Raw genomic sequence first — 24,201 nt, forward strand, 5'->3', positions numbered from 1 at the left:
CCTGGGCGGGGACCTGCGCGCCTGGACCCGGCGGGCCCGCGGCTCAGCTCCCCGGCGCGAGGGGGAGGGGGAAGGTCGGGCAGAGCAGGACGGGAGCAGCCTGGGGGCGGGTGCGTGGAGGGGCCCCCAGACTCCTGAGGATGGGGAAGGAGGCGCCGCAGCTCTGAGGTGAGAGGGCTGCGGCCTTTGATCTCCCTGAGGCCCGCACCCCGCAGGGAAATGGAATCATGGTGAGGAAGCGCCCCCTTCTGGCCAGAGAGGGAGCTGTCGGCCACGTTTTCCAGCTCTGGGATGGAGACTGGCCTGGAGGCTCCTACTTTTTCTGAAGGACAGTTAAGGAATCCAGTTCCTCCTGAGAAAGAGGGGAGACCACCCATGAAATCTCCCTTCACTGGATCCTTTTGACCGGCGCCATCTTAGGAGCAATGAGTTTCTCTCTCGAGATGTTGTTTTTTGGTGAGAGAGCATTTTTGGAGATCTCACTCCTGCCTGTCTGTGTCATCACCCTCCACCCAAGTCAGCAACAAAATGCTCAGAGACCTGCATCCCACCCTGGGCTCTCACCTGCTATCCCGGACTCCCAGACCAGGCTGGTTTCTGGGGTTTGTGCCCCTCCCTCCATCTACACTGTTCTCTCCACTGGAGGATGGTCACATGAGGCTGCTTCAGTGTCCACGGAGGAAACAAAAAGCATTAAATTTCCATTTCTTCCTACTCAGGCCCCCCAATCGCCATATGTGACCCATCACCCCATCTCTGAGCATGAGGTCACCCCGAGGTGCTGGGCCTTGGGCTTCTACCCTGATGACATCACCCTGACCTGGCAGCGAGTTGGGGAGGACCTGACCCAGGACACAGAGCTGGTGAACACCAGGCGGGGGGCAGTGGGGACTGGAAACTTCCAGAAGTGGGCAGCTGTGGAGGTGCCTTCTGGAGAGGAGCAGAGATACACATGCCATGTGCAGCATGAGGGGCTGATAGCACCCCTAGTCCTGAGATGGGATAAGGAGGGAAATGTGGGCACAGAGGCTGACTCGGGGCCATCAGAAGCCCTTCTGGAGACCTTCAGAGAGTCAGACCAAGGCCTCAGGCTCAGGGTCTGACCTTCCCTTCCCTTCCAGTGCCGCCTCCTCAGTTCTCCATCCTTGCCGTGGTCCTCATTTCCAGCTCGGTTTTCTTTAGAGGTGCTCATTGGACACAAGGTGGCTTCATGTGTGAGGGGGTAGAAGAAGTGCTCAGGTAGGGAAGGGAGTGGGGGATCTTGTCCACTGGGGGCTTTCATGTCCCAGGGAGAACTTGCCCTGCCTGGTTAATGGGAAGTACCATCCACACACACGGGTGTTGCCCAGAGGGCATTTGGTCCAGTCCCCCTTCATCTCCTTTCCTCATTTTTCCCAGTCCTGACCTGGGTCTTTAGTCCCAGCTCTGGAAACTTCCCTGTTCTGCAGGATTAGAAGATTCCTTTAGGACTTCTGACCTGACTACTCCCTGGTCTCACCTGATGCTTCTTCCCACAGGAGGACAAGGAGGAAGCTACACTCAGGCTGCAAGTAAGTGTGGTCAAGGCTTGGATCCCTGAGCCCTGGGAATGGTGTAGATGGAGCCCATGGGGGAGTCACTCTCATCAGTTTCTCCTGTGGTCTCATCTCTCACCAAGTTTTGTTGTGTTCTCCCCCAGGCAGCCACAGTCCCTGTGCTCTGAAGTGTATCTCCGCCCCTATAGGTGAGACCCTGGAGAATTGCAGTGGGGGTGGGGATTGAGGCAGAGAGGCTGGGACTATGCAATGGGGATGCTTTCAGGAGGACATCTTGGGAATGCAGTGGACCATTGATAATGTTAACACTCGGGTAATGAGTGAGCTGTCAGGGGTGAAGATGCCACCACATCCTAGCAGGGGCCAGGACAGGAGGAGGGGTCCCGCCCAGCTCCTTACACCTCAAGCCAACCATAAACCTCCTTCTCTTCTGCAGGTCCAATGCTTTTTCAGTCCCACTCAGAAGCTCCTGCTCCATGGAACTGTATTTATTGGGGTGTTGTTCTGACACTCTTTACACTGTGTGAAATTTGAATTACTTTATTCTGGGGCTTGATGTTAATTGACTTCCCATCATTTTATATTGTGTACCCTGTCATTCTTGTTACACACACACACACGCACACGCACACACGCACACACACACGCGCACATTCCCCTCTCCTTGGGAACCAGCCCCTCACTCAGCACTGGGGTACTCTGACCCTCTGTCTCTGGTCCCCTCAGAGCCTCCCTCTCTGCAGTGTCTCTACTCAGCAGTGCCTGGGCAGCCCCAGGAGTCCCTGCACCTCCTGCCTCTGCCCTTGTGGGCAACCAGCCCCTCACCCTGCATGGCAGTGAGGAGGCGAAGGCCAAGTCCTGAGGTCAGTGACCAATAGAGGAGACAATTTACCTTTTTCTTTTCTTTTCCCCCTCATTGTATTATTCAGTTGAGGTTAGCATTGGTTTACACACTGTATGTGTTCAGAGGCAAGGGTCACATCTCTTCAGATGTTTGTTACCACATCACACCCACCCTAAGGGCACCCATAGTCTTCACTACAGTCCATCGGGCCCTCTTCCTACTTTGTTTCCTACTCTTACCCCCAGCCTTAGCTTCAATTCTACAGTCATATATATAGAATATGTTTTGGTTTAGTTTCATCTGTCCCAACTTTGTTTCTTTATATTCCAAATATGAATGAAATCATCTGTATATAACTTTTTCCTTCAAATTTATTTCACTTAGCATAATCCCATCCATATCTATCATGTTGTTGCAAATTCAATATTTCATCTTTTTCACAGCTGAGTAGTATTCCATAGTGTGTATAGCTTGTGTTCTTTATCCCCTCATCTGCCGTTGGGCACTTAGGTTGTCTCCATAGCTTGGTTATGGTAGACAGTGCCGCAGTGACTGTAGGAGGTGCATATTCCTTGGAATTAGTGTTTTAACTTCTTTGGATAAATACCATGGAATGGGATCCTTGACCATATGACAGGTCTATTTTGAGGAACCTTCATTTTTTTTTTCCCCATAGGGGCAGGACCAATGTGCTATCCATAGAAAACAGAGGTACCAAGTTACCGCCCCGCCTAAGGAAAGGTGAGGCTGAGCAGGGATGAGAAGCTAAGGAAGAGGAGGAAGACATGGAGCAAGATGGGGAAAGGAGACTGAGGAGGTGCATGGAGCAGAGAGACATGTGAAGAAGAAACCACGCCTTGCTTCTCACTTGGACTTGTGCCATGGAGTTGGGGACATGGAAAGAGACATGTGAAAGAGATTAAAAACATGGGTGAGAGACTCATGGGGAGGCTGACAATGACCGCTGTTATCTTGTCATGGATTTAGATTTTGTTCTTTTCCTTCCAGACTTGCCTGGCCCCTCCTGCCCCTGTCCCATGGGTCTCTACCAGTAGGTGCCTTAGCCTTGTGGCAGGCGTTCGGGCCCCAGTGGGCCTGCTTTGGGCCCAGCCTGTTTGGCTGGGCATTTACCCATGAGGGGACGGGTAACTTTGGGTGCTTCACTTGGGAACTATACTAACTATATTCTTTCTCTTCTTCTCTCTCTATTGCACACTGATTCTCTATTTTATAGTAATTGTATTAAAGTTCTTTTCTATTGAAGGTCTTACACTTTAGTGTGTTTTGTCTTTATGCAGCTGATGGCAGATCCCATGTAGAGTGTGCAGTTTTGAGGGTCCAGGGAACCCCTCATTCTGCCCACTGACAGGACAAGACATCATTCCCACCCACCATGTGCCAGAGTTCCTTTTTCTCCACACCTTTCAATGGGTCATTCTCACAGATGTGAGGTGGGAACTCACTATGGTTTTATTTATTTTTTAAAGATTTATTTATTTATTTATTTATACAAGCACTGGGTACAGTAAGAAGCGCAGGAGGGTGAGAGAATTCACCAAAGCAGAGCAGGGAACAGAACAGGCAGGCTGTCGAAGAAATACACTGCTGAGGGGAGCAGCAGGAGGGGCAGGTGAGGTCTGTTGCACCATGTGGGACCCTCGCCTGCGGCCGCGGATCAAACTGGCTTGCAGAGGCTGCTGGCAGCTTCGCAGCCCAGTGCTCACCCGCTGCGCCACCAGGGGAGGCCTTCATTGTGGTTTGAATTGGCATTTTTCTGACAGCACATGATGATAAACTTGTATCCATATATCTATTGGCCACATGTGTATCTTTTTTAGAAAAGTACCTATTTAGCTCCTCTCCTCTGTTTTGAGGTGTTTTCTTGTTTTGGAGTTCTTTGTAGATCTTGGATATTATATCCATGTTGGATTGATGATGTACAAATAGTTTCTCCAATTTGATACTGTCTTTTCATTTTAACGATAGCTTCCTTCACTCTGTAGAAGCTTTTTAGTCTGATGTGATTCCACTGGTTTCTTTTTGCTTTTGCTTCCTTGGAGCACAGAAGACACTATGGGCAGTGAAAATACTCTGTATGATATTCTCATGATGGACACAGGACATTACACATGTGTCCAACACCCCAAGAACGGACACAAGGGAAACCATGACTTTGCAACTATGACGAGCAGGTCTATTACTTGTAACCCACATGTCAGTCTGGTCTTAACACCTAGTTTGGTCATGATAAAGGGAAACCATGACTTTGCAACTATGACGAGCAGGTCCATTACTTGTAACCCACGTGTCAGTCTGGTCTTAACACGTGATTTGGTCATGATGTGTGAAGAGTTTTATAAGTTGAGGAATGAAGTGTAATTTACTTTAGAAAGCATATTTCATGCTCATACAAGGACATTTAAATAACACTCAAGGATACGCATAAGTCATTCCCCTCCACCCCCAACACCCCAATCAGCCAGTATCTGCTCAAAACCTAGCAATTTATCTTTTCTCTTCCAAATATATGTATCTCCATGCTCCTGTCTGGGCAATAGTGTTCGTTTTCCCATCAGTAAAGGAGTTCAGGTCACAGAGTTGGGGGGAAACATTTGCAAATCACGAATCTGACAAAGGACTGTATCTACAAATAATGCCGAAAACTCAATGATCAGAAAGAAATAACCCAATTTTAATAAGGACAAAAATAGTGTAATAAATGAATGGCACCTCATCTGCAAAAATGTACAAAACTTCTATACAAACGGCAACTGTATTCATAGAAAAGTGAAAATATGAACAAATGCTCACTATCACAGTTAAGAACAGTGACACCATCACACCTAGGAGAGACTGAAAATGCAAACTCTGCACAATACCAGGTGCTGTCCAGGGTGTGAACAACAGAAGCCTCATTACATTCATTTTTTAAAATTGTTTTATTTATATAAGAGCTGGGGTACAGGCCCAAGTCGCGGGAGAGTGAAAGGGTTCACCAGAGACCTGATTCACCAGATCTGGTGAATCAGGATTCACCAGAGTGGGGAGCAGAACAGACAGACGGACTGAAAGCACTGCTGAGGGAAGCAGCGGGCGAGAGAGGAGATGTCTGCCCTGCCAAGTGGGAGTCTTCCTGGCTGACCGGGAATCGAACCTGCACTGCGGAGGCTGCGGACAGCTTCACAGCACTACGTTCAACCCACTGTGCCACCGTGGAGGGCCCTCATCACATTCATTTTAAAAGATGCTTTAGGGGCTGAGAGACACATCAGAGCCCTGGGCACTATTGTTGCCTGGTTGAGAACAAAACAGAACCTGGTAAGAGATGACACCACAGGAGGGACAGATGAGGGTGACTCCCCCATGGAGTCCATTTACACTGTCCCCAGGGGCTCAGGGTCAAACCACTGATCTACACTTACCTAGAGCCTGAGTGTAGCTTCCTCCTTGTCTCCCTGTGGGTAGAAAAATCATGTGAGACCAGGGAGCAGTCAGGTCAGAAGCCTAAAGGAATCTTCTAATCCTGCACCACAGGGAAGTTTCCAGAACTGGGACTAAAGACCCAGGTCAGGACTGGGGAAAAAGAAGAAAGGAGGTGAGGGGGGACTGGAGCAAATGCCCTCTGGGCAACACATGTGTGCGGATGGCACTTCCCAATAAACAGGCAGGGCAAGTTCTGCCTGGGACATGGAAGCCCCAGTGGACAAGATCCCTCACTCCTTTCCCTACCTGAGCGCTTCCTCCTCCACATCACAGCTGCAGCCACCGCAGCTCCAGTGAGCACAGCTCCAAGGAGAACCAGGCCAGCAATGATGCCCGCGGTGGGGATGGAGGACTGAGGAGGGGGCACTGGAAGGGAAGGGAAGATCATACCCTGAGCCCCAGACCTTATCCTGACTCTCTGAAGGTCTCCAGAAGGGCTCCTGATGGCCCTGAGAACAGCCTCAGTGCCCACATCCTCCTCCTTACCCCATCTCAGGACTTGGGGCTCCAGCAGTCCCTCATGCTGCACGTGGCACGTGTATCTCTGCTCCTCTCCAGAAGGCACCACCACAGCCGCCCACTTCTGGAAGGTTCCATCTCCCCCAGGCCTGGTCTCCACCAGCTCCATCTCCTGGGTCAGGTCCTCCCCATCTCGCTGCCAGGTCAGGGTGATGTCCACTGGGTAGAAACCCAGGGCCCAGCACCTCAGGGTAACCTCATCCTCAGAGGTGGGGTGGTGAGTCACATATGTCCTTGGGGGATCTGAGGTGGTAAATCAGAAAAGTCATTTTGTGTTTCCTCCAATGGACACCTGGTGTGGCAGGAAGAAGCATAAACTGTAAAAAACAGGCTAATCTGGGGAATCTGTGCGATTCTCCTATTCCTAAGAAAGTTCTGGAATGAGGAGGAAAGCCCAGGGTAGGATGAAGCAGAGGGAGTGGAACACAGACTTTTTATTCCTGACCTGGGTGGAAGGTGAATGACACAGAAAAGCAGGAATCACATAACTGACAATGTTCTCAGACCAGAAACAAGACTGAGAGAGAAACTCGTGGTTCTCAAACAGGCCGCCTGGTCAAAAGGACCCGGTGACGTGTGATGTCAGGGACTGTCTGTCTTTCTCAGGAGAGACTGGATCCCTTCACTGTCCTTCAGGAGAAGCCCGAGTCTCTGGGAGTCTCTCTAGTGCAGAACATGAACCCCAGGGGAGCCCCCCTCTCGGGACTAGAGAGAGGACTCATTTTCCGCAGTGACTCCAGGCAGGGGGGGACCGGGAGGCCTCCAGGCCCCTCTTACCCGTGCGCTGCAGAGTCTCCTTCCCGGACTCCAGGCATGTGCGCAGCCACCTCAAGCACCTGCCCTCCGCATAGTTCATGAATTTCTCTGCCTCACCCCGGGCCTCCCACTCGCGCCGGGTGATCTGAGTGGCCGTGTCCGCAGTGGTCCAGGAGCGCAGGGTCTAGTTCAGGGCCAGGTAATCAGCGCTGTCTTAGGCGAACTGATCATACCCCCGGAGGAGGCGCCCGTCGGGCCCCATATTGCAGCCAAACATGTTCTGGAAGGTGTGAGAGCCTGTCCCTGCCCAGTCACCCTGGGATCTCCCTGCCCACGCCCCCTCCCGCCGGGAATAAACTAAACAGAATGAAATGGGGTGACAGTCCCGCGGGCTGTTCCAGGGCAGGTTGCAGAGAAGCCTGGAGGGGGAGACCCTGGGCGACCCCCGTCCGTGGGGATGGGGGTGCTGACCCGGCCGGGACCTGCGCCAGCTCACCGGTCTCGCTCTGGTTGTAGAGGCCGCGCAGGGAGTCCAGGTGCTCTCAGTACCTCAGTGCGCTGTCCCTTAGGATCCGCGTCCTCCCATCCCGCTCCTCCTGCTCCGCCTGCTCCACCTGCCCCGCCCAGGGCGCCCGCGGCTCCGCACTCTGGCCCTGGGAGTCGCTGTCGAACCGCCCGAACTGTGTGTCGTCCACGTAGCCCACGGCCATGAAGCGGGGCTCCCCGAGGCCGGGCGGGGTCATCGCGGTGTAGAAAGTCCTCAGGGAGTGGGGGCCTGGGGGCGGGAGGGGAGACCCGGCCTGTTCTTCTCCCCTTCGGGGGCTCGAGTCCCAGGGGGCGCCCACGAGACAGAAAGTGGGTGAAAGACGAGTGAGAGTGAAAAGCGGCTGCGGGACGAAAATGGCCGGGACTCGGGGGCCAGAGGAGGCTGGGGTCTCGGGGGACGGAAAGGGGCCAGGACGGGGCGGGGCCGAGGTGGGGGGACAACTAGGGCGGCGGCGAGGTCGCGCCTTTCCCACCCTCGATCACGCCCGAGCTCCCGCCTCTGGGAGCGCCCTGTCCCCTCCCGACCCGCACTCACCCGCCCGGGTCTCCCTCGGGGCCGCGGCCCCCGCGAGCAGGAGCAGGAGGGCTGCGCCCCCCATCCCCCAGGACGCGCCTCCACCCGGGCTGGGGAGACGGAGTCCCGGCGGGCGGGCGAGGGCTTTGGAACGGGAGCCGCGGGGCTGCTGATTGGCTGCTCTGGAGACCTCCAGGCAATGGGGAGTGAGCCCTGGGGTGACTCACCAGTATCCAGGCAGGAGGACCCGCCCAGGCTGTGAGCCCAGAAGCGGAACCGAGGGGAGAGGGCGAATCCCCAGCAGTCACCTTCCAGCCCTGCACCCCGCGCTGGGGACTGAGACCCAGACAGCCACACCCCGAGACCTGGGACTTTGCTGCCCCCTCCTCTCCTGCTCCGAGACCTTTGCCACACCGTGTCCCTGAGTCCAGGCCCAGGGACTGGGTCCGCAATTCTCAGACATTTTTCTTTCAGAAACTCTGTTCAGTCTCACAAATTATTACGGATCCCATGTATAATTTTGTTACGTGGGTTACAGCTTTAAATATTTACTTTACTAGAATAAAACCTTTTTAAAAGATGTTATTGCTTCTTTACTTTAGAATATAAATAACCTGGGGCCTCCCTGGTGGCACAAGGGGTTAAGCATCAGCACTGTGAAGTGACCTGTAGCTGCAGCAGCACAAGTTGGCCAGGGAGCAACTCACATGGCACCGCAGACCTCTCCTGCCTCACCTGCTGCTCCCCTCAGCAGTGGATTTCTGTAGATCTGCCTGTTCTGCTCCCCACTCTCTGTCTTTGGTGAATCCACTCACCTGCCACACCTCTGGCCTGTACTCCAGTTCTTGTGTGCATAAATAAATAAATCTTTTTTAAAAAGAATACTAATAACCTATGATATGCTAATGATGGAGTTTTTGAGTCAGTGGGTTTGGAGTGAGGGATCCTTGGGGTCACTCTGGGAAAGATGTCACCAGGGCTCCCATTTCAGCCGTACGTGGAGAGTTCCCCAGGCAAGTTTCTTCAGGAGACAGAGACAATAGTTATATTTAAAGGGAAGGTTTTTTACGGGGAAAAGGATGTCCTAAAGCTAATTCCATACAGGCTTTGTGGACTCCACCCCCACCCCAGGCCAAAGCCAAAGACACTGGGAACTCTAAATCCCATCACCACCCAAGGGAAGGTGGCTGGGACCTGAGGGTGGGGTTAAGCAGCCAGGTTTGGTATAAAACCAGACAGGAGGGCTTTGGTGGGGGGGCTCTTTTTTTGGCTCTCCGCCAGCTGGCAGCGCTTGGCCAGCTCTGAGAGTGCCTTTGTGTTTCCAGGTTGGCGAATAGGGTAGGACGCATTAAAGACTGTATTTCCCTATTTTCTCCCTGTGTTGTACATTTCCTCATGTCCCTTTCCCTTTTATTAACCTTTTGTGTGTGCCTGTAGTGGAGTACAAATAAGTCCCTTTTATGCGCGCAGGTGAGAACCCACAGCCAGGCAACCCATTTTTGTATCGGGGCTGCTCAGGTTTATTAGGGAAAGGTTTATTAGGGAAAGGGACAGAAGAGTAAAGGATATTTGCATAGACACAGGTGGGCAGGAAGAGCTGCCCAGAAAGGGACAGGTTTGCTGAGAGAGGCCTGCATGGTTGCAAGTGGGCGGCCTTGAGGAGAGCTGCCTCCACTGAGGGAAGTCAATGAAGAGAAGTGCAGGCATGATACAGGTCATGGGCAGGCAGGAGGCTGCTGCCCTGCGGAGGAGAGATTTGGTGAAAAGAGGCACCTGCATAGTCACAGGTGGACAGAGGGAGTGCTACCCCAGCCTGTGCAGAGACCGCACTAATACAGTCTTCTGTTGGGGAGGGGCCACTCCTTGTGAGCCTTTGGGGTAGTTGCTGATTTTGGATAACTGTGCAGAATCTGAAAGCGACCAGAGATTCCACCATGGGCTCAATCTCCACATCTTTACCCTTGGGCCTGTGCTCTAGACAGCAGTCTGATACCTGCTTGGATTTTCTGTTTTGTAATCTAGGCTTTGGTGCCTAAGGATCTTGGTTTCTAGATCTGTGTCAGTGGCTGTGTTAATCCCTTCTACCCCCTGCTCCTTGTGTGAGCCAGATTTCTGGTCTTGGGGAACCTCCTTTCCAGTCTGTTCTCCATCATTTACTAACTTGACAACTTCCAATACTATTTTTACTATTGGGATTTGTGGTGCAAAATAAAGTGAAAAAATTTTTTTTAAATAATTTGATTCCAGGGACCTCCCTGGTGGCGCAAGGGGTTAAGACGCAACCTATGAGGTAATCAGAAGCCTCTGCAGCCTCAATCTGCTCTGGATTCCCAGGCCAGCCAGGGAGCAACCCACATGGCATAGCAGACCTCTCCTGACTAGCCCACTGCTACCCTCAGCAGTGTCCTTTGGTCAATCTGCCTGTTCTGTTCCCCACTCTGTGTCTGGTGAATCCTCTCACCCCCCACACCTCTGGTCTGTTCTCCAGCTCTTGTATGCATAAATAAATAAATCTTTTAAAAAAATAAATAATTTGATTCCAGTGTAATGAATACTGAAGAGCTTTATGAAAGGTTTGGCCTGGTAAAGAAAAGGAGAGCCAGGCTAAACTTTCTCAAAGGAAGGGAAAATTTATTGCGCCCCGGGCGGACTTCACGGACCCATGGTGGGGGTCAGTGAAGCCTGGTGGGCTGTTCCCAGGTGGGCTGCCTGGTGGGTTTTTGCATTTGGCCTCCTGCATGGACCTTGACTTTATAACTTAGTGGAACAATATATTACTTTAAAAAAAAAAATCACACATTAGCACAAGACCCAACCAATAAGGAAGAGAGTGATGAGAAAATATATTATTGAGCAAATGAATATAAAGATTCCAGCAGAATTTCCAGTCTAGGTGCAATTGTAATGGAGTGGTGCCCAGGAAAATGTTCCCTCGCCCCACCCAAAGGAGGGTGGAGCTAAAGAGAAGAGAAGAACCTGGAGAGGAGACAGAAGAAGAAATGAAGCAGGATGGAGCCAGAAGGAGACATGGAGGAGGCACATGGAACAGAGAGACATGTGAAGAAACTGCGTTTGCCTTTTGGTCCTGAAACAGACGTGGTTGAGAGAACCATGGGGAGGAGAGCAATGTTAGCTTTTATCTTGATTTTGATTTTGCTCTTTTCCCTCCAGACTTGTCTGGTTGTCTGGTTATTTCTGATCCTTTTCTGTGGGTCCCCTCTAAAAGATGCTTTAGATTTGTGGCAGGCTTTTGGGCCTCGCTCTGGGCCAATCCCATTCGGGTGGTCTTTTACCCATGAGGGGACGGGTAACTTTGGGTGCTGGATTTAGAAACTATAGTCTTTGTCTTTTCTATATAGTTTACTAATTGTATTCAATTTCCTTTCCATTACAGTCTTAAATGTCTTGTCTTGATATGGCCGATGACAGAACCTATGTAGAGCAGGCAGGTTTGCGGGGCCTGGGGTGCTCCTCTCCCTGCCCTGTAACACAATGAACACTCCCATGCAGGCATAATTAACAAGTTTGCTTACTCACAGCTCTTTCCCTTCTAAGATGCATGGCCAGGGCCTGAGCACTCTTATCTACAATGTTGGGCAGTAAACCAGCTGGCCTGTCTCTTAAAGGGCATCCTCAAATACCTCATCTTGCCCCCCTTGCCTGGCGCCCCTTGTCTGGGGACTTTGCAGCAAATGGTTGTGCCTGCTTGTAGGGTAAAGAAAATATCAAGCTTTTCTGCCCTTTCGCCATCAGGATAAATGATGGATCCTTGTTCTGAATGCATGCCTGATGGCGGGCACCTGGAATAGGGTGTGGGCATAGGTAGATGGGATTCAGCTGAGCTAAGACTGTGCTTTTAAGGGCGGTGTCCCGGGGATGCCAGCAGCAGCAGTAGAAGCTGAAGCCGAAACCGAAAGAGAAGCCGAGATCACCAGAGAGCCCAGATAGAGTGAGGATTTGCTGGGGGCTGGGAGGCCTGCCAGCGTCCCGCCCCCCCAACACCCCTGCCTGCCATATGCCTGGTGAACCCCAATAAAAGACCTGCAAAAAACCCATGGAGGACTCTGACTCCTCCTTTACCCGGTCTGCATGGGATCAGAAAACCTGCACTGTATCCAGTCCTGACCCTGCACTGCTGAAAACGATGCTATTGATGGAGGACAGGAATGAAAAAAACTAAAGAAAGGAAGCACCACAAGACCAGAAACCTGGCTGTAGGATAAATGGTTTTCAGGCTTTTCTGCCCTTCCACCATCAGGATTGCCTTGCCTGATGGGGCACCTGCAGTTGTTACATTGTTGCAAGCTGTCTGGTTTACTTCTGTGGGCCGTGGGAGGGGTATTGAGATAGGCTCCAGAGAAGCAGAAGCAGGAGAGCAGCAGAAGAGAAAAGGGGAGAAAGTAGCCAGAGAAGCCCAAAGTGAAGACTTCCCAGGGGCTAGGAGGCCTGCAGGCTTTCTGGCCCCCTGGCACCCCTGCGTACCCTGTACCTGTTTGCCACACTACATGTAAAGCTCAATAAAAGCCTAATAAAACCAATGCGGGCTCCAGGACTCTCCTTTACCCCATCTGCCGAATCATAAATAACCTGCTCTGTGGCCATCCTGGTCCTACACTGGCTCTCACAAGGATGGGGGTAGAAGAGATTAGCATAACCATCAACACAGTTGTGGAAACTAGGATCCTTCCACACAGACTACACAGTTGTGAAAACTAAGATCCTTTGGCGCCAAAGCCTAGATTACAAAGCATAACATCCAAGCAGGTATCCCAGGGTGCATCCAAAGGTAAAGATATGGAGATTGAGCCCATTGTGGAATTTCAGGTCTTTTTCAGATTCTGCAAAGTTATCCCAAATCAGCCACTAACCCTAAAGCTTACAAGGAGTGGCCCCTCCCAACAGAAAAGGACTATATCCCTCTGCCCACCTGTGACAGATACCTCTCTCCGCAGGGCAGCAGCCTCCCTGCCTGCCATGACCTGTACCTGCCAAGGCTTCTCCTCACTGACTTCCCTCAGTGGAGGCAGCTCTCCTCAAGGCCGCTCGCCTGCAACCACGCAGGCCTCTCTCAGCAAACCTGTCCCTTTCGGAGCAGCTCTTCCTGCCCACCTGTGTCTATGTAAGTGTCTTACTCTTCTGTCTCTTGCCCTAATAAACCTTCCCTTTAAATATAACTAGTGTCTCTGTCCCGTGGAGAAACTCGCCTGGAGAATTCTCCATGTGTCGCTGAAATAGGAGCTCTGGTGAAACCTTTCCCAGAGTGACCCCAAGGACCCCACATTCTAAACCCACAGACCACAAAAACCACATCACTATCAATGTAAGAGATATGGACACAGTTGTGTATAAAAGGAACCCTTGGTCTTTATTTTTTGTTTTGTTTTGTTTTGTTGATTTTTTTAAAATAAATTTTATTTTTATATTCCCCATACAATTGGAACCCCCTTATTTTGACCCCAATCCCTCCCCTCCCCGCCCCCCAACCCCCATAGAGTGTCTCTGGTTCATAGTTGCTTGTTGATTTTGATTTTCACTTTCTTATAGTTATTCTTTTTCCTGGTCCCTTATTTAAGTTTTCTAGATTCCTGCTATGAGTGAGACCATCCGGTATTTTTCTTTTTCTTTCTTGCTTATTTCGCTGAGCATGATCCCTTCCAGCTCCATCCATGTTGCTGCAAATTGCATGTGTTTATCTTTTTTGAATGCTGAGTAATATTCCATGGTGTATATGTACCACACCTTCTTGATCTCTGAAGAGTAAATGCAAATGGCCAACAGGCATATGAAAAAATTTTGAACATCACTTGTCATCAGGGAAATGCAAATCAAAACTACCATGAGATACCATCTTACACCAGTGAGAATGGCACATACTAAAAAAACTAGCAACAACAAATGTTGGCGAGGATGTAGAGAAAAAGGAACTCTCCTGCACTGCTGGTGGGAGTGCAAACTGGTCCAACCACTATGGAGAGCTGTGTGGAGATTTCTGGACCTACTAAACATAGAGCTTCCATAGGATCCAGCAATTGCACTCCTAGGTATTTACCCAAAGGACACAGAAACATCCATTCCAAAGAGCACCTGCACCCCTATGTTTATAGCAGCACTGTTTACAATAGCTAAGCTTTGGAAACAAACCAAATGCCCTTGGTCTTTAAACCGGTGCTCAAACCTTATGGGGCTACCCAGGTCTGGGACCTCATACATGAATAATAAAGCTGCTGACCTCACCATTCCTGAAGTACCGATTGTTCTTCCTCTGCCTGGATAAAAGGCCAGAATTTATTTCTACAAGAGCACTATGGAAATGTAACAGAATAAGAAATATTCAATGATACTGTTTCAGGTTTCACTTTGCAATTAACCTTGGAGAAAATACCAAAACACCACCTGTATAGTTTTAATGTAGTATCAAAGTGGAATATTTCAAATTGTCTGAAATCACTACTTCAACATATTTGTGTAAGGCAGTGTCTGCATAGTTATAGTAAGGCAGTGTGTATTTTTTCATAGACTTCAACCAGAACAACAGACCAAATGGAGAAGAAAATATGAAAATGCAAAGGTCTTCTAATGAGACAGACAAGAAAGACAATTGCAAAAATATAAAATGCAAAAGATCCACTCTTCTCATTGCCCCGATTATTTTCAGAAATATTATTTCTGTTAAGAACACTTTCTGTTAACATGCATTGGGTTATACATATTATTCTAAATGAAATAGTTACATGATTAAACACAGCTTTATTCCTAGGGTGGTAAATAGGGGTAGTAATACCTCATAAACAAAAGTATACTTGGCGTCCTCACGTATCTGTAAGACTTTATGCAGATTCTGAAAGGAAAATGACTGAGAAGCACTGACCCAGTCCTTGGGCCTGGAATCGGGGAGACAGTGTGACAAAGCTCTGGGTGAGGAGAGGAGGGGGCAGAGCAAAGCCTCAGGGCCCTAGTCTGGTTCCCATAGTTCCAGGCCCCAGGGCTGTGTCCAGGGCAGGAAGGTTACTGTTGGGGATACCCCACTGCCCCCTTAGCCTCCCTTCTGTCTCCACCACCTGTGCTGGACCCTGGACACTTGTGACTCCCCCCCAGTTCTCAGTCCCCAGTGCCTGGAGGTTCCCAGAGAAGCCAATCAGCATGGCCCCCAGTTAAGTCTCTGTCCACCAGCCTAGAGTCAGAAGCTCCCCAGACCCCAGCAGTGCTGGTCATGGGGCCCCCAACCTCCTCCTGCTGCTTCTCTCCAGGGCTGTGTCCCAGGCCCAGGCTGGTGAGTGCAGGATGGGGAGAGAAAAGGCTTCTCTGGTGGAGGCTGTTGACTTAGGCCCCTCTGTCCCCCCACGGTTCCTCTCAGTCCTAGTGCCTTTCTGTCCCTCCCACACTAGCTCCCTCTTCTGTCCCCCTGAGTCCCACTCCTTCTCCACCTGATGCCCCTTTTCAAGCTCTGGAGGCTCCTCCTTCCCTGAACACTTTCTCCCCTCATGCCCCATCTTCCTGGGACTCAGGACCCAGGGAGATGGGTCAGCCTGGCTTTCACCCCTTCCTGCCTCCAGGCTCCCACTATCTAAGGCTTTTCGAAACCAAGATCTCCCAGGGCCTCCGGTGGCACAGTGGTTGAGCGTCGCACTGCAAAGCTGTCTGCAGGCTCTGCAGCACTGGTTCAATTCTACGCTGGCCAGGGAGAAGCCCACATGGCACAGCAGACCTCTCCTGTCTCGCCCACTGCTCCCCTCCGTAGTGTCTTCGGTCCGTCTGCCTGTTCTGCTCCCTACTCTGTCCCTGGTGAATCCTCTCACCCTCCCACGCTTCTGACCTGTACCACCAAGACCTCCCAGCCCAGCCTCAAGGAGCCCCAGCACATCGCCGTGGGCTACATGGACGACACACACAGTTCAGGCGGTTTGACAGCGACTCTCCAGGTCACAGTGTGGAGGTGCTGGAGCCCAGGGTAGAGCAGATGGGACAGGAGGATCTGGACAATGATACAGAACCAAAGACAATAGGCACAGAGGTTCAAAGCTGCCCTACATGGCTCCTGGAGGACCTGCGCAGCTACTACAATCAGAGCTAGGATGGTGAACAATATTTGCCCAGGGCAGGTCACAGATCCCATTCCACAGTGATTTTGAGAGGCTATGGCACCTGCCATAGTGGAGGAGGAAGTTTGGGCAAAGCACAAAATGAACAACCTGGAGGGCAGGTGCGTGGAGTGACTCCCAAGACTCCTGCAGATGGGGAAGGAGGTGCTGCAGCTCAGAAGTAAGAGGTGCTGAGGAGTCTTTCATCTCCCTGAGGCTTACACCCCTCAGGGAAAACGGAATCATGGTCAGAAAAGCGCCCCCTTCTGGTCAGAGAAGGAGCTGTCTGTCACATTTCAAAACTGTAGTAGAGACTGGTCCAGCGGCTCCTATTTTTTCTGAGGGACAGTTAAGGAATCCAGTTTCTCCTGAGAAAGAGGGGAGACACCCCCTGAAATCACCCTGCATAGGATCCTTTTCACTGGCAGTCTTCTTAGGAACAATGAGTTTCTCCCTCAAGATCTTGATTTTTAGTCAGAGAGCATTTTTGGAGATCTCACTCCTGCCTGTCTGTGTCATTACCCTCCACCCAAGTCAGCAACAAAATGCTTAGAGACCCGCATCCTACCCCAGGCTCTCACCTACTCTCCCGGACTCCCAGACCAGGCTGGTTTCTGGGGGTTGTGCTTCCTTCTTCCAAGCATATTGTCCTGTCCATTCTGAGGATCGTCATGAAGCTGCTTCAGTGTCCATGGAGAAAATATAAACCATAAAATTTCCGATTCTTCCCACTCAGACCCCCAAAGGGCACATGTGGCCCACAACCCCATCTCTGAGCATGAGGTCACCCCGAAGTGCTGGGCCCTGGGCTTTTACCCTGTGGACATCAGCCTGAACTGGCAGAGAAATGGGGAAGAGCTGATGCAGGACATGGATTGGGTGGACGCCAGGCCTGCAGGTGATGGAAGCTTCCAGAAGTGGTTGGCTGTGGTGGTGCCTTCTAGAGAGGAGCAGAGAGACACATACTATGTGCAGCATGAGGGGCTGCTGGAGCCCCTTATCTTGAGATGGGGTAAGGAGGGGGACTTGGGCACAGGGCCTCTTCTCAAGGGAATCAGGAGCCCTTCTGAGAACTTCAAAAGCATCATTGCTGACCTGGTTCTCCTTGGAGCTGTGCTCACTGGAGCTGCAGTGGCTGCAGCTGTGATCTGGAGGAAGAAGCACTCAGGTAGGGAAGGGACTGGGGGGATCTTGTCCACTGGGGGCTTTCAAGTCCGAGGGAGAACTTGCCCTGCCTGGTTAATGGGAAGTACCATCCACACACATGTTGCCCAGAAGGCATTTGGTCCAGTCCCCGCACTTCCTTTTTTCATTTTTCCCAGTCCTGACCTGGGTCTTTAGTCACAGTATTCCAGGATTAGAAGATTCCTTTAGGACTGCACGGGCTGACTCCTCCCTTGTCTCACATGATGATTCATCCCACAGGAGGACAAGGAGGAAGCTACACTCAGGTTGCAGGTAAGTGTGGGTCAGGGATTTGATCCCAGAGGCCCTGGGGATAGTGCTGATGAAGCCATTCAGTTTCCATTCATGATGGTGATTTTCATGTCTTCAGATCTTAAGGCCACGTATTAGTGGCTCAGCTCACCATACAGACATTCACCTCTTCTTTTGACTTCAGCTGTGAACAATAATTTACATTGTGGGGTAGAATTGGAGGCTCATTCCTCCTTTGAAGGAAAGAGACCAAAGTTATGGAAGAAGGTGACAGAAGAAAAGCACAGCAGCAAGCAGGAAATGGTTGTGAAAAATGAGAAATTAGGGCCTCCCTGATGGTGCAGAAGGTTGAGCGCAGCACTGTGTAGCTGTCTGCAGCCTCTGCAGTGCCAGTTCGATCCTCGCCAGCCACAGAGCAACCCACATGGCATGGCAGACTTCTCCTGTCTCGCCCGCTGTGCCCCTCAGCAGTGTATTTCGTCAGTCTGCCTGTTCTGTTCCCTGCTCTGGCTCTGGTGAATCTTCTCACCTCCCATGCATCTGGCCTGTGCCCCGGTTCTTCTGTGCATGAATAAATCTTTCCAAAAAAGAGAGAGAGAAATTATTCAATGCTGACTTTACAAAGACTGAGCACATTATTTTTTCTTTAAAGATTTATTTATACAAGAAATAGGGTATAGGCCAGAGGTGCGGGAAGGTGAGAGAATTCACCACAGACAGAGTGGGGAGCAGAACAAACAGACGGACTGAAAGCACTGCTGAGGGGAGCAGCAGGTGAGACAGGAGAGGTCTGCCATGCCATGTCAATAACTCTCTGTTGGGCCAGGAAGTGAACCTGCGCTGCATAGGCTGTGGACAGCTTCGTAGCACTGTGCACAACCCGTTGCACCACCGGGGACACCCTGAGCACATTATTGCTCCATTATTAAATATTTTTAATGAGGGGAAATAATCTATATCCAGCCAGGAGACATAGCAATGACAGCATTTGAAACTCCACATTGAGGGCACTGCTGACAGATAGATGATGGTCATGGTGAGAGACCAAGAGAAACCAACCTCATGGGTAAACACCAGGGTTTGACCTAAGAGGTCACCGTGTCTTCCTAGCCAGTGAATCTATAACTTATATAGTCTCATCAATAATTTTTAAAAAGTTGGAGAGATAGTAAATTATTGAGGGAGCCAGGTAATATACCTTTGCTTTAACTCCCAAAATTCATTAAGGAAAACTCATTGTGCTTAATAGCACCAAGGCTCAGCACCATGACAAGGGAACATAAGTACAGGATTCAGGTGGTGTCTGGTGTCAGGAGTGAGCTCCGTCTTCCTGCTGGTCTGGCAATGACCACTTGTAGTACTTTGTTCACGGGAAGCCTCAGTATGACAGCAGGTCTGATGGAATCTAGTAGTGACTGTGCAAGTGACCCACTTCCTAGCAGGTGTGATGACACTGTCAACTCCTGACACACAGGAAGCTTCTTCTTTGGGGACATTGTGAAATGCATTTTACTGATGAATAGATAAACTGGAATTTCTTTATTTTTTAAGATTTATTTATTTATGTATACAAGAACTGGGGTACAGGCCAGAAGCGGGGGAGTGAGAGGATTCACCAGAAACAGAGTGGGGAACAGAACAGGCAGATTGACTGAAGTACACTGCTGAGGGGAGCAGCAGGCAAGTCAGGAGAGGTCCGCTGCACCATGCGGGTAGCTCCCTGGCTGGCCAGGGATCGAAGTCTTGCTGCAGTGGCTGAGGATAGCATCATAGGTTGTGTCTTAACCCCTTGCACCACCAGGGAGGCCCTACACTGGAATTTCTAAAAAATATCTATACTACCATGATTCAATCCAGATGTGGGGCTATTTAACTAAAGATTTTATGGCTTTTAATTTAAAACCATCATGAAATAATTGTAAAATAGTGTGCATCTAAATGTATTTGGAAAGGGAACATTGATGGCCAAGTAGTATATTTGGCTGCTGGATTTATAGCTAAACTGATACATTGTGCTTTTGCTTTTTTCAAAGTGAAAAACCTATACTTTTCCTAAAAAGAAATAACTGCCAAATATTTATTCTTGTCACTGAAGACTGGTTTTTCTCTGAGTAAGATGTGGGATTACCAGACCTTTCTGGGCAGAGATTGACATGGTGCAACTTCTTTTTGGAAGCCTCCGTCTGGCTGCTGTGCAGAATCAAGAGGTGAAGGTGATAGGTGGGAAGATAAATGTGGGAAACTAGCACAGGTTCTAAGATGGAAAATTTGGTAGCTTTATGGGGTATGATGAGGAAAGTAACACAGTGTTTGGATCTGGATATATTTAGAGATGGACTTTACAGCATTTCCTAATGTAACATCTGGGTTGTGAGAAAGATGGGTCAGGATGCCACCCAACATCTCAGACTGTGAAGTGGAGATGTGGAGCCCTCGGTGACACGAGCAGGCTTCAGAAGTAGCACATTTGTGGAAATGGCATCCGAGGTGTTCATTAGGAGAGTTGAAGCTGAGGGTTACTGAAAATACAGTGATGGTGGCAAAGGTCAGACAAGCCTGGAGCACAGGTGAAATATGTAAACTGAGAAATAGATCTGGGAGGTGATATGATGTAAATGATATTTGTTGGGTGACCTGATCAGACCAAAGCCCCACTCACTGCACAGTCTGACCCCACGTGGAGAAGACACAAAGATCAAAGAGGCCCACTTCAGTGAGCCGAGGAGTCACTGGGATGCTTATGAAGACTGAGAAGGTCTAGAACAGAGCCCGAGAGTCTGTGTTTATAACAGCGCTGGTGCTGATGTGCTGGTTTCAGATCACACTTTTAGCAGCAGGTCAACACCATGACTCCCACCTGGCTGTGCGTCAGCCTCACATGCAGGGCATGTTGAAGAAGAGATTCCCAGGCTCCCTGTTCATCACTCTGAGCTGCTGGATCTGGGTGAGACCTGAGCATTTGTAACACGCCCACATACATCCTGGGGCTCAACCATGTGGGTCTGCCAGACTTCAGTGGCCCGTTCAGCCACCATTACGGTTACCTGCAGTTCTGCATTCCTATACCAAGGTCAGAACGGTCCAGTCACAGTCATATGAGCCAAACCTTACAAGGTGACTTTCATACCAATCAAGAGCAGAAAGCTGGATCACTCTGGAAAGGGTGTGCATCAAGAGATAGGACCGGGAACACCCTGGGTGCTGAGGACTGATGTATGACAAGGGACCCCAGAGGCTGATCAGTGGAATGCCTTCTTAATAAGATTAGAAACATGGCCGGGGGTTTGGGGTCCAGTTTTCGATTACAACACTTGGTCACCAAGCTGATAACATAGTCAGCAGACTCATGTCCCCCCAAGCCCTTGATGACATTCCCGAGTTTCACCCATCCTTTCTCCTTGTCCTCCTAACGCACGTAGCTGATGCTCTATGATTATTCCACCAATAAAAGCGGTCAGGATCTTGCTCGCAGCGGCAGTCTGCATTATGCAGCCTGCTCCACGGCTCCCGCGTCTTTGTCAGTGTGGGGTTGCCCGATGCAACACAGCCAAATTGGGATCCCCCTGATGTCGGTGATCAGGGAGCTGTGAGGACCTGGGAGGAAAAAGACAAGACATGTGCTGGGGGGTCTGTTTTGCTTTCTCTCCCAGAAGGCATATCCAGGTGGGCATGAGGAAGTGGTTCAGCATAAGGAAAATCTGTCACTATTCCTGGATGGATTTCTTACTCATTTCATACAAATTTACAACATAGATTTTTCAAGTAAAATTTACTAAAGGCATTAATAGATACATGTGAATGTGTATATGTCTGTATATAATAGTGTAGTGTGTAACACTGACTCCAGATCCCTGTGGCTTACCCAGCTCTGTCCTGCCCCCTGAGTGGTGGGACGTGTGGGCTTTATTGGTGCAGCTGCCCCAGTGGGCACAGCCAGAGGCCAGTGGGAGCAGGAGTCTGAAAGGGCTGGCAGATGCAGTGGGGCTTTCCTACCCTGGCACCCTGTGTGTGCAGGTGGGAGCTGGTGGGCACAGCTCTAGAGGTGGTGGCAGAGGGGGAGTTTCCTGACAGGGGGCAGGCAGACTTCAGAGGGCCCCTCCCCCAGAGCAAGCCAGGGTTAAGCACAGGAGCCCCTAGGGCTTGGCTCCTCCATCCCTGGCCCCTCAGAGGAGCTGCTTCTGGGCAGCACCAAGGCCGCCCTGCAGTGGGTGCCACAGGACAGCTTTGCTAAGGACCTCCTCACTGAGCTAGGGATGATAGCTGGGGGGCATCAGCTGGGTATGAATGGACCCCACCAGCTCTGGCAGGCTCCAGAAGGCCGCTGCTTGAGGACAGGGCTGAGGCCACCCTGACAGCTGTGGCCACTGCACCCAGCAGCGGGAGTGGCAGTGGGTGACAGTAGGTGGGCACTTTACTCCCAGCCACCTTCAGTGTCATGGAAATGGCGGCAACCAATCTGGCAGCAGAGGCTCTCTGTCCCCACACACCACCCCAGGGCATGCAGCCCACTGGGGCTACAGCAGCAAGGTCAGCTTTGAGACCTGTCATTGCTGCTGACTGTCCGGCACCACCTCCCGGTGCTGTTGCCTCCTTCCCTTCAGGCCCAGCATTCAGACTGTGGCTGTGCCTGCTGGGGTGATGCTCAGAGGGGAGCACCCCCGGGGAACACCTCCTGCTGCCACTATGGGTTGGGTCCTGGCCCAGTGCTTCCGGCTGTTCCACCAGCTCCAGGCCCTCCCTGATGGGACTGTACCACCTTACACAGGCAGCCTTAATTTGGGACTATTGGACACAGCGGACACTATCTTGGGTGACACAGCCGGCCACTGAGGCCTTAGAAACTCTTCATTTCCCTGCTCTCCTGTTTGTTAGAGAAACCTCATTGCTGTTCCCTGAGCCTGAGTGGTTGCAATTGAGCACAGGGGTGAGAACCACAGTGTCCTCTCCCCTACCTTAGCTCTGTCTTTCTGAGAGGGGGCCAGGGAGGAAGGGCCCATACCTAGTAGAGGAATCTGCACACATGCAGGCTGCACATACATGCTACATGACTCATGATCTGTTTTCTTTGAACTAAAGCTCTTGTTTAAACTGAGATCCTGCCCTGCTGATGCCCCAAAGAGTGCCGGACACTGATGCCTTCTGATGTACCAGGGGCAGGATACCCAGGAGGTTGATGGCAAGTTCTGGGGCTGCTCATGACAGACACCAAGAGTGTCAGCTGTGACAGGCTGTTCTGATGGATGATTTGCTCAGAACATAAAGGTTTGTCAGCACAGAGAGCCCCGGGAGACACACAGGAGAGAGGCGTGTGGAGAAGCCGCCTTGCTTCTTGGCTTTGGACTTGAACCAGGAACTTAGAGACGTGGAAGGAGACTCCTGGAAGAGACCCAGGGGGGAGATAGACCTTTCCCTTGTACTGTAATTTTGCTCCTTTTGGCCCAGACTTACTGGCTCCTTTCATCCACTTCCCAGGTCCCCACCTGAAGGTGCCTTAGCATTGGGGGACCTTTCAGGCCACAGTGGCCTGCTTTTGGCCAAGGCTGTGTGTTTGGGTCTTTACCCACGAGGGGCTGGGGAACTTTGGGTGTTTTATTCCTAATGTTATTTCTTCCTTTCTCTCTATGAACATTAATTCTTTTAAACTTCTTTCACACTAAGAAATAGTTTAGTTTTGTCATGAAACTAAAGAAAACTACAAAACTTATGCAAAGCTGGGCCCATAAATATATCTTTTGATATATGATATATCTTTTTTTAAAAGATTTATCTATTCATTTACACAAGAACCAGGGTACCGGCTAGATGCGCAGGAGGGTGAGAGGATTCACCAGAGACAGAGCGGGGAACAGAACAGGCAGACTGACAAAATACACTGCTGAAGAGAGCAGCGGGCATGACAAGAGAGTTCTGCTGCGCCATTTGGGACCATCGCCAGCCGGCCGGGATAGAACCGGCGCTGCAGAGGCTGCAGACAGCTTCACAGCACAGGGCTCAACCACCTGCGCCACCAGGGGAGGCCCGATATATATTTTTTTAAAAAGATTTATGTATTTATCCATATAAGAACTGGGGTACAGGCCAGAGATAGGGGGGCGAGAGAATTCACCAGAGAAAAGTGGGGAACAGAACAGGCAGATTGACGAAGTACACTGCTGAGGGGAGCAGCAGGCAAGTCAGGAGAGGTCTGCTGCACCATGTGGGTAGCTCTCTAGCTGGGGATCAAACTAGTGCTGCAGTGGCTGCAGATAGCTTCATTGATTGTATCTTAACCCCTGCACCACCAGGGAGGCCCTGATATATCTTTCAATAAAAATATATATATATAAAAGCTAACTGAAATATTTCCTTTCTCTCTCTCTCCCAAGGATGTAAAATGCTGGAAGCCATGCTACTCATGTTGTCTGACAAGGGTCCGGGCCGCACCCTGATTAAGTGTTTGCATCTCATCCTCACTCATTTTCTACAATCGCGCCGACGCTGTCCCATATT

General features: G+C 50.6%; 1 pseudogene across 1 annotated transcript in view; it reads right to left on the reverse strand.

Annotated features, from left to right (window-relative positions):
- The window catches only part of LOC311188295 (HLA class I histocompatibility antigen, alpha chain G-like), a 362,054-nt pseudogene that overhangs the window by 113,812 nt on the left and 224,041 nt on the right, over positions 1–24,201 (reverse strand). The window contains exons 5-6 of the transcript in view: positions 6,349–6,624; positions 6,109–6,228 (exon numbers count right to left, since the gene is read on the reverse strand). The product of the transcript in view is annotated as an HLA class I histocompatibility antigen, alpha chain G-like (transcript). The remainder of the gene's footprint in view (positions 1–6,108; positions 6,229–6,348; positions 6,625–24,201) is intronic.

This window comes from Talpa europaea (genome assembly GCF_964194135.1).
Source record: "Talpa europaea genome assembly, chromosome: 2".
Classification (NCBI taxonomy): domain Eukaryota; kingdom Metazoa; phylum Chordata; class Mammalia; order Eulipotyphla; family Talpidae; genus Talpa; species Talpa europaea.